Here is an 11,147-nt window from a genome sequence, read left to right as displayed (position 1 = left end):
CAATTAATGATTAATTTTTTTATTTTTTGCCAAGGCATAAGCTATATATATATATATATATATATATATATTAAAATTGATAAATCATACAATATTTTGTGAGCTACAAAAAAAATTATAAATTGAGTTGGAAAAATATAGAAAATAAAAATAAAATGTAATGACATGAAATGAAATGAGAACTTTTATCTGTGTTTATTTAAATATGTATCTTTTAAATTTTTGTGTAAATAATCATTGAGCACTTGAACTATTTTTTATTTTTTATTTTAGAAGAATTTTAGATTATTTAAAATTTTTATTTTATTAGAATTTTTAATTTTATTTATTTAAAATTTATGAAAAATCTATCTTTTACTTTAGAAATTATACACACACACACACAAAATTTTATGTAAATATATTTTATTTAAACGATTATTTTCTATATTTTGAGTATTTTTAGTGCTTGTTTGTTACGAATTAAAAATCAATTAAAATCAATTTTTTGACTGTTATTTTATTATTGCAGCCGTCATTTTTGAATTCTTCTCTCACATATAAAATCCACTTTATCTCTAACTATCAAATAATCAGCTATCAAAATCTCTACCAAATAAGCTCTTTGAGTTTTACTGAAAATTCAAAACGTCAAAAATGTCTCTGAATTTTATTTTATAAGTTTAACTTTGTTTTCGAAAATACCTGACTAAACAAGTTTGATGATATGAATTATAGTAATTGACTTTATTTTCTTTCTTTCATTCCCTTTCTCTCTTTATCAATATGTACAATATGATATACAAATATCATTACACTTAAAAAATTATTGACAACTTTACGAGATTTGTTCCAATTCTCTACTCTGTAGTTAATGTTTCAGTTAATTAAATATGGGGAAATTAGGTCCACTACCTCCCAAAAATAACTAATTTGAATAATGCCCTATAATCTAATTAAATAACTTAATCACGTAATTAATGTTGGGAATTTACTTAACCATGAACAGCGAAATTAAACAAATTTCAATTCCCATTAAGGATTCAACTTTGTATTTAGATAAGAACTGTGATAAGAATTATACATTTTCCTGATTTTGCAAACTCCTTCGCGTTATTCCTTTCTAGTAACTTGAATCCACCTTTCACAGCTGTCCAATTGTCCAGCCTCCAATGAAATCCACACAGAGAATAGATTGCAACTGCTAGAATTTTTCCTCTTGTGCCAGCAAGAATAATGAAAACATTTTGGACCTCAAGCTCTAACCATGTATTTATATAAATCCAAACGGGCTCGATCCGGTCTGGTCCAATATTTAATTAATCCATTTAATTAAACTCGCTTCGTGAATTAATTAATCCAATTAATTAATTCGGAAATATATATAACAAATTCAATTAATTAATCTATCCAACAATTGTTAAATTAATCAACTGACAATTTGCAATCTTCCAATTCTCTTTTGTGTGCGACCCATTAGATTCCCGACCACGATGCCTAACGACGTGAAATATTATTTTGATCTAATCAAAACTGATGGATTAAATACCCTTTTAATTTATCACAAATTCATACTCGCGGTCCCAGATTGAAATCTAGCAATGTATCAAGGCAACACATGTAACGGGAAATGTCACGTGGTATGACAAAACCAAAACTGTTCATTTATCATGAAATTATAATCCCTTCGTCAATATGATCCAATCAACTACGAGATATGAAAGTGTGTCAATCTCGATTATCGTTCATATCTTTCATTCTACTATTAAGTCAATATGAGTCGAAAACTCCTTTTCGACTTATATGTATACCTTGGCCAATGATTTCGTTATTAACTTAATTAAATGAAATGCAGATCACAATCTTTTACTATCTAAGAGTGACGAATCCTCTATTGGTCATTCACAACCTTCATATGGTTCTTGACATACCCGAACGATGTCGTATTAGCAGCCCTTGGCAGAGCAACATCCAACACCGTCAAAGTATGACTGTCCTCATACAAGGCACTATGATGACCTCAAGTTGTAGGACCAATTTCACTATCGAACGGTAAAGATTAACCACTGACACTCATATAGTTATCCATGTGGAATCTCTTAGCGGGTCTCCAATATTTTGTTCTATAACAAAACATCCACGTGTTCATTTAAGTGTCACCACACTTTAACTCGTGAGATCAGCTACTTACTTCACAAGTAAGAAATACCACACGTGATAGTCTAATTGTATTAACGATATCCGCATCTCGTTATTACTTACGACCACAATTTATTCAAGATCCAATTACATGTAATTTGTATCTCACAATCACAACTCCTTGTGATTAACAAATCACTTAAACTTAGATCTTCGAATTCTATTATTTAATATTATTTATCACAAAATTAATTTAAATAAATAATAGATCTCGCCGAAATTAAATGCATTAAATATATTAAAAGCGTTTACAACCTAAATCGATTGGATCTAGGGCATAACACTTACAAACTCTCACTTGCACTAGATCCAATCACTCATGTATCTAATACCATAAGCGTCCACATGACAATCATGTTTATGTTGTGACAACGGCTTTGTCAGTGGATCTGCAATATTGTCATCTGTGGGAACTCGCTCTATCGTTACGTCATTTCTTTGTATAATCTCCCTGATGAGATGATATCGCCTTAGCACATGTTTGGATCGTTCATGAGACCTCGGTTCTTTCGCTTGTGCGATGGCTCCATTGTTATCACAATACAAAGGTATGAGATCAACAATGATAGGAACGACTCCAAGTTCATTAATGAACTTCTTGATCAAAACAGCTTCCTTCGCTACTTCAGAAGCAGCAATGTACTCGGCTTCTGTTGTTGAATCAGCGGTTGTCTCCTGTTTGGAATTTTTCCAACTAACCGCTTCATTGTTGAGAGTAAACATATATCTTGATTGAGAGTTGCTATCATCTTTGTCAGTTTGAAAGCTGGCATCAGTATACCCATGAATTTTCAGTTCATTTCCTCCATAAATCAAGAATACATCTTTAGTCCTTCTCAAGTACTTAAGAATGTTCTTAACCGCTATCCAGTATTTCTCACCGGGGTTTGCTTGAAACCTGCTCGTAACACATAGAGCATATGAAATATCTGATCTCGTACATAGCATCGCGTACATGATAGATCCTATCGCCGAAGCATAAGGAATCTTATCCATGCGACTCCTTTCATCATGTGTTTTAGGACACATATCTTTTGAGAGGTAAATCCCATGCGACATAGGACATAAACATCTTTTAGACTCTTTCATATTAAATCTTCTCGAGATTTTATCTATGTACGAAGATTGGGATAAGCCTAGTAATCTTTTAGATCTATCACTATAGATCTTGATTCCCAAGATATACGCTGCTTCTCCCATATTTTCATAGAGAAATTCTTTGACAACAATAATTTTACCGATTGAAGTATTGGGATGTCGTTTCTCATTAATAATATGTCATCGACATATAATATTAGGAATACGACCGCGCTCCCACTTGTTTTCTTGTAAACACACGGTTCATCTTCATTTTTGATAAAATCAAACCTTTTGATTGTCTCATCAAAATGAAGATTCTAGCTCCTAGAGGCTTACTTTAATCCATAAATGGATCGATTTAACTTACATACTTTGTTGGCTCCTTTGGATTCAAAACTTTCAGGCTGTGTCATGTACACCTCCTCTTGTAAGTTTCCATTAAGAAAAGCAGTTTTGACATCCATTTGCCATATCTCATAATCATGGTATGCAGCTATTGCAAGCAAAATTCGAAAGAAGTTTAGCATGGCTACAGGCGAAAAAGTTTCATCAAAGTCAACACCTTATTTTTGTGTGTAACCCTTCGCTACTAGCCTTGCTTTGTATGTATGAACATTTTCATCTTCATCGACCTTTTTCTTGTAAACCCATTTACAACCTATCGATTTTATCCCACCTGGAAGGTCGACCAAGGTCCAAACCTTATTCTCATACATTGAGTTCATTTCAGATTCCATGGCTTCTTGCCATCTCTTCGAGTCAACACTTGACTTTGTTTCTGCGTAATTTGTAGGTTCATCATTCTCGACTAATAATACTTGATTAGTGATCGTGAATTCGTACCTTCTGGGAGGTCGAATGATCCTATTTGATTTACGCTAAGCTGGAGTATCCTCAGAGTTCTCTACATCCTGATCAAGAGTCTGTCAGTCAACAGGTGTAGTATTAGACTCAGGTTCATCTAATTGGTCAACAGTATCTGTGGATGCTTGAACTTCTTCAAGTTCTAGTTTGCTTCCACTACCCTCTCCTAGAATAAACTCTTTCTCTAGAAATATGGCATGTCTTGAGATGGACACCTTCTTCTCAATGGGATTATAAAACTAATATCCAATTGTCTCTTTTGGATATCCCACAAATACGCATTTGTCAGATTTAGCCTCAAGTTTATCTGATTCATTTCGCTTTACATAAGCATCACAGCCCCAAATTTTCATATGAGATAAGTTTGGTCTTTTTCCTCTCCATAGCTCATATAGAGTTTCGTCATCCAATTTAGATGGGACACGATTAAGTGTGTAGCACGCAGTAATTAGTGCATGACACCAAAATGATTTTGGGATGTTTGCATGGCTCATCATAGATCGCACCATGTCTAACAAAGTGCGATTCCTCCGTTCAGATACACCATTATGTTGCGGTGGACATGGCGGAGTCCACTGCGAGAGAATCTCATTCTCTTTAAGATAATCTAAAAGTTCTCCCTTTAAATATTCTCCACCTCGATCTGATCTCAGCGTGAGAATATTTTTACCAGTTTGTTTCTCTACTTCAAGTTTGAATTCCTTGAACTTTTCAAGTGCTTCATGCTTGAATTTCATCAGATACACATAACCATATCTAGAATGATCATCAGTGAATGTGATGAAGTAAGAGAAACCACCTCTGGCAGTTATTGACATGGGTCCACATACATCAGCATGTATTAGTCCCAACAGTTCTGTGGTTCTTTCTCCTTTTCCAGTAAAAGGGAACTTGGTCATTTTGCCTAATAGATACGACTCGCATTTGTCAAACGATTCAAAATCAGCGGACCCCAAGTATCCATCTTTATGTAACTTGGAAATGCGTTTGTCATTAATATGACACAGTCTGCAATGCCAGAGGTATGTATTATTTAGATTATCACTTTTATGCCTTTTATTTTCTATATTCATAATAGACGACTCAGTATCAAGAATGTAAATTCCATTTTGCAACACACCACAACCATAAAAGATCTCATCTTTATAAAATGAACAACGATTGTGCTTAACATTAATTGAAAAATTATTTATGTCCAAACACGAAATAGAAATAATGTTTTTAGTAATAGCGGGAACAAAATAGCAATTTTCTAATTCTAATACTAAGCCCGAAGGCAGTGGTAAGAAGTATGTCCCTACAGCTAATGCAGCAACTCTTGCTCCATTTCCTATGCGCAAGTCAACTTCTCTTTAGTCTCTGCATATTTATACAAATATGAGATCCACATCCGGTATCTAATACCCAAGAAGCTAATGAAGTAGACATATTAACCTCGATAACAAAAATACCTGAAGTAGAAGTTTCAGAAGACTTCTTTCCCTTCAAGCTAGTGAGGTAAGCCTTGCATTTCCTCTTCCAATGACCTTTCACTCCACAGTGATAGCATGGGTCATCAGATTTGGTATTGTCCTTGCCAGCTTTGACTGCTTTGTTATTACCCTAAGCCTTTTTGGATATTTTCTTAAAACTTCCTTTGATTTTCCTCTTAGTGCCCTTGGAGGAATGAATAGCTAAGACATGTCCAGTGCTAGCCTTGACATTGGGCTCCACAGTTTTAAGCATATTAAGCAACTCAAGGAGTGTGCATTCGATCTTATTCATATTGAAGTTCATAATGAACTGTGAATAACTATTTGGCAGAGATTGCAGAACCAAGTCAATACTTAGTTCGTGATTCATGATAAAACCCAATGAAGCCAATTTTTCAATGAAACCAATCATCTTCAGCACATGAGCACTGACTGAAAATCCCTCTACCATTTTGCACCGGTATAATTGTTTAGAGGTCTCATACCTCTCCACACGAGATTGTTCATCATACAACTCCTTGAGATGAAAAATCATAGTGCAAGCATCCATACCCTCATGTTGCTTCTACAACTCAGGTGACATAGCTGTAAGCATCACACATGCTGTAGTGTTATCGTCATCACTGTGTTTGTTGTAAGCAGTCACCTCTTTCTGAGTGGAATTTTCAGTAGGCACCACTGGAAAGGGCTGCTCAAGGACATATCCAAATTTCTCATACTTGAGAACGATTCTCAAATTGCGGTGCCAATCGAGAAAATTTTGTCCGGTCAGTTTGTTGGCATCCAGTATACCTCTCAAATTCATATGATTACTCATGATTTAAAAACTGTAAATGACGAAAAAAACATAGAATTAATATGTATTATAATGCATATGCACAAATTCAATGTGGACTTTAATTAAACGTGCTCCCACTGTTTAAAATAAATTCATGACCCTCATACATAAATTATTTGAATCCTCAATTGATTCTCGGTGGGCTGGGATCCCATTCGTTGTATCAAGATCTTGAGTGTACTCAACAAATCCTAATAAAACATTTGGGTAGATATTATTATCAAGTGTATCTCCATACAACCAGATCATTAAGCTGACAACTCTTTTGTCTTCACACATCTTATATGTTAGCTTAACATGCCTCTAAAACTTATCTCCTTGAGTGTATTCAACAAAAGATAAATTTTAATTAAATCAAACCCATCATTCAGAAATATCAAATATTTCACAGTGTCAAACATATCCCTAATAGATCAGCCTTGAGTGTACTCAACAAGTTAAGGTCGATTTAGGATTCTCGTTTTTCACTATAATGATGGAAGGCAAATAATACTAACTTAATATTATAATAAGGGATTTAACGTGCAATGGTCTCATCAAGTGTGTGTGTGTGATATATATATATATATATACACCCACACAACACTAATACACCATCTCCATGGTGTCCACCTCTTCTCGCGACTCCAATTAGTCAAACTGCAACATGTATCCTATACTAGTTGGCACGCAGGCCTAAAAGAAATCGGACTGGTAGGCCCATAATAATAACAATAACAACGGACTCGCAGGTCCAATATAATAAAAAGCCCGCAGGCCCATAACAATAATAATAACAACGGACTCGCAGGCCCAAAACAATTAAGGACTCGTAGGCCCATAAAACAAAAAGAAGCAAATCAATCATTCAATACATCCATATGGTCGAGTCCATAATCATCCATAGACATTCATCACATAAATGTTTCCTATGTATAATATCTAATATTATATGCAATGTTTCATATATCTAGCAATTATAGTCATCAAAACTAATTCAAAATGTTGGATCGAGATAATTAAACAATTAATTAATCATATTAATTAATTAACTTAATTGGCGAGCCTATTTAATTAAAATCAAATTTTAACTAAATCCCGAATTAGAGTCCAACTCTAATTCCATAACTATTGGGCAAAGTAATTTAATGAAAATTGAATTTTAATTAATTATTAAATTAAAGTCATACTCTAAATTTTAATTTGCATTGGGAAGTGGTATTAATTGAAATCAAATTTTAATTAATATAATATTAGAGTCCAACTCTAATAAAATTGAATTAATATTTTAATTTAGGACAAAATTCTCAAACAAAATAAAATTCAATTAAGGGTCAAAATTAAATATTTAAGTTAAAATCTAATTTTAACAAAAATATAAAAGTCGTCAAATTTTAAATAAATTTTAATTTGGGGTCAAAATTAGGATATGGGTCAAACCCAATTAAAAACTCATTTTAAAACCAATTCAAAATTCAAAATCAAAACTATTTTGACAATTTACAAATTTGACCCATGTTGAAAATTAACAACAAACCCTTCCAAATTAAAAATTTGAAGAACAGGTCCCTCTTTTAAAATATTGTAAATTGACCCCATTTACCAAGGGCCCCTAATTGCATTATTTGCAATAGAGGCCCCTGTCTCCACCAAACTCTAAAAATCAAATTTTTTTTTTATTGTGTTACCGGCGCCGCCCTGACCAACAGTAGGCGGGGGAACTGCCAGCAGTTCCCTCGACCCACCACAGCAGCGGCAGCGAGGTCGTTGCTCTCACCGTCGCTTGTGGCACCTGCAGGCGTAGCAGTGCGCTCGGCAGTGGCGCGCGCACTGTCGCCACCGCCCCCGCCCCGCTACCTCGATCCAAGAAGAAAAAAAGGGGTTTTTTTTTTTTTTGTTCTTTCAAAATCAGATTTTGAAAAGAAAAATAAAACTAAAACTACAATTGCTAGATTCGTCGATTAACATGATTAAATTAACTTTTAATTTAATCAACATATAGATCAATTCTTAACAAATACAAAGTTGGCTCTGATACTACTATTGGGAATTTACTTAAACATGTACAGCGGAATTAAACAAATTTCAATTTCCATTCAGAATTCAGCTTTGTATTTAGATAAGAATTGTGATGAGAATTATACATTTTCTTGATTTTGCAAACTCCTTCGCGTTATTCCTTTCTAGCAATTTGAATCTGCCTCCCACAGCTGTCCAATTGTCCAACCTCCAATGAAATCCACACAGAGAATAGACTACAACTGCTAGGGTTTTTCCTCTTGTGCCAACAAGAATAATGAAAACTTTTTGGACCTCAAACCCTAGCCATGTATTTATATAAACCCAAACGGGCTCGGCCCAGTCCGATCCAATGTTTAATTAATCCATTTAATTAAACTCCGTCCGTGAATTAATTAATCCAATTAATTAATTCGGGAATATAAATAACAAATCCAATTAATTAATTCGGGAATATAAATAACAAATCCAATTAATTAATTTATCCAACGATTGTTAAATTAATCTATTGGCAATTTGCAATCTTTCAATTCTATTTTCTGTGCGGCCCATTAGGTTCCCGACCACGATGCCTAACGACGTGAATATTATTTTGATCTAATCAAAATTGATAGATTAAACACCCTTTTAATTTATCACAAATTCACACTCGCCGTCCCAGATTGACATCTAGCAATGTATCAGGGCAACACATGTGACGGAAAATGTCACGTGGTATGACAAAACCAAAACTGTTAGTTTACCATGAAATTATAATCCCTTCGTCAATATGATCCGATCAACTACGAGATATAGAAGTGTATCAATCTCGATTATCGATCATATCTTTCATTCTACTATTAAGTCAATATGAGTCGAAAACTTCTTTTCGACTTATATGTATACCTTGGCCAAGGATTTCGTTATTGACTTAATTGAACGAAATGCAGATCACAATCTTTTACTATCTAAGAGTGACAAATCCTCTATTGGTCATTCACAACTTTCATATGGTTCTTGACATACCTTAACGATATCGTATTAGCGGCCTTTGGTAGAGTAACATCCAACACCGTCAAAGTATGACTGTCCTCATATAAGGCATTATGATGACCTCAAGTTGTAGGACCAATTTCACTATCGAACGTTAGAGATTAACCACCGACACTCAGATAGTTATCCATGTGGAATCTCTTAGCGGGTCTCCAATGTTTTGTTCTATAACAAAACATCTATGTGTTCATTTAAGTGTCACCACACTTTAACTCGTGAGATCAGCTACTTACTTCACAAGTAAGAAATGCCACACGTGATGGTCTAATTGTATTAACGATATCCGTATCTCGTTATTACTTACGACCACGATTTATTCAAAATCCAATTACATGTAATTTGTATCTCACAATCACAACTCCTTGTGATTAACAAATCACTTAAACTTGGATCTTCGGATTCTATTATTTAATATTATTTATCACAAAATTAATTTATATAAATAATAGATCTCGCCGAAATTAAATGCATTAAACATATTAAAAGCGTTTACAACCTAAATCGATTGGATCTAGGGTATAACACTTACAATTAATACTCTCTAAACTATCAAAACCCAATTCAAACTCCTGATACCCAAAAATCTGGTATTACCCTCTTCTCGCCACAGATGCACACACAATTCATCACAATTGGTGCCGAAGACTCAGAGAGTGACCCATAACACGGAATTGATCCATGGCGTCCGAAAACGCTCGCATTCCCAGAAATACCACAAGAGGGGACTCTGGGCTATCAAGGCCAAAAATGAAGGCAAATTCCCAACCCACAAGAAGAAATCTGTAGCTGCTGAGCCAGCCGTCGATAAGGCACCCAAATTTAATCTAGCTGGTGATGTCAACAAGCCACTTTCCAACACGTGCACACACAAACCCACAAAAACTTGGGGCTAGTATTACTCCAAGGACAATGTTGATTATGTTGATTGGAAGATTTAAGCGAACGCTTGTTGTTTTCTTGAATCAGCTTGCTTCTGGATTGTTGCTTGTTACTGGACCATTCAAGATCAGTGGTGTTCCTCTAAGATGTGACAACCAAGCCTACATTATTGCTACTTCCACAAAGGTTGACATCTCTGGGGTGAATGTGGAGAAGTTTGATGACAAGTATTTTGCCAAGCAAGCTGAGAAAAAGAAGAAGGGTGAGACTGAATTCTTTGAGGCAGAAAGAGAGGAGAAAATGTGCTTCCAGCAAAGAAGAAAGATGACCAAAAAGCCGTTGATGCAGAATTGTTAAAAGCTATTGAGAGTGTTCCAGAATTGAAGTTCTATTTGGGAGCAAGATTCTCTCTAAAGGCTGGAATGAAACCTCATGAGCTCGTCTTTTAGATGAATTTACTTATTTGTTTACAAGTCAATTCATTTACTCTTGTTCCTGTATTTTATCTCCTTAATTTTGCATTAGAGAACGCCGTTTTATTTGTTATAAACATTAAAGTTTTGCTACTGTGAACTTGGTGTGACTTTTGGCTAGGAAAAAAAAATTGGTAGCATCCATGGCAACTTTCTTCTTCTTGCTTATTGAGAAAATTAATCTCATTCCCCCGGTTCCAATTACCCTCCAGAACCCATTCAAACAAGTCTTTAAGGGTTGAGTCAAGAAGAAGATAATCTTAACCTTCCCAATACGCTAGGTTCCCAAATTTCAACCGTATTCGAGAAAGTGGAAACTCGAGTTTGATGAGA

At 34.6% G+C, this 11,147-nt stretch overlaps 1 pseudogene; it reads left to right on the top strand.

Annotated features, from left to right (window-relative positions):
* Positions 1 to 2,698: 2,698 nt before the first annotated feature.
* Positions 2,699 to 10,818, top strand: LOC111407000 (annotated as a pseudogene).
* Positions 10,819 to 11,147: the final 329 nt, after the last annotated feature.

This window comes from Olea europaea, chromosome 1 (genome assembly GCF_002742605.1).
Source record: "Olea europaea var. sylvestris chromosome 1, O_europaea_v1, whole genome shotgun sequence".
NCBI classification, from domain to species: Eukaryota; Viridiplantae; Streptophyta; class Magnoliopsida; order Lamiales; family Oleaceae; genus Olea; species Olea europaea.
The sequence above is the reverse complement of the archived record's forward strand: the minus strand, read 5'-3'. Positions and strand labels throughout refer to the sequence as shown.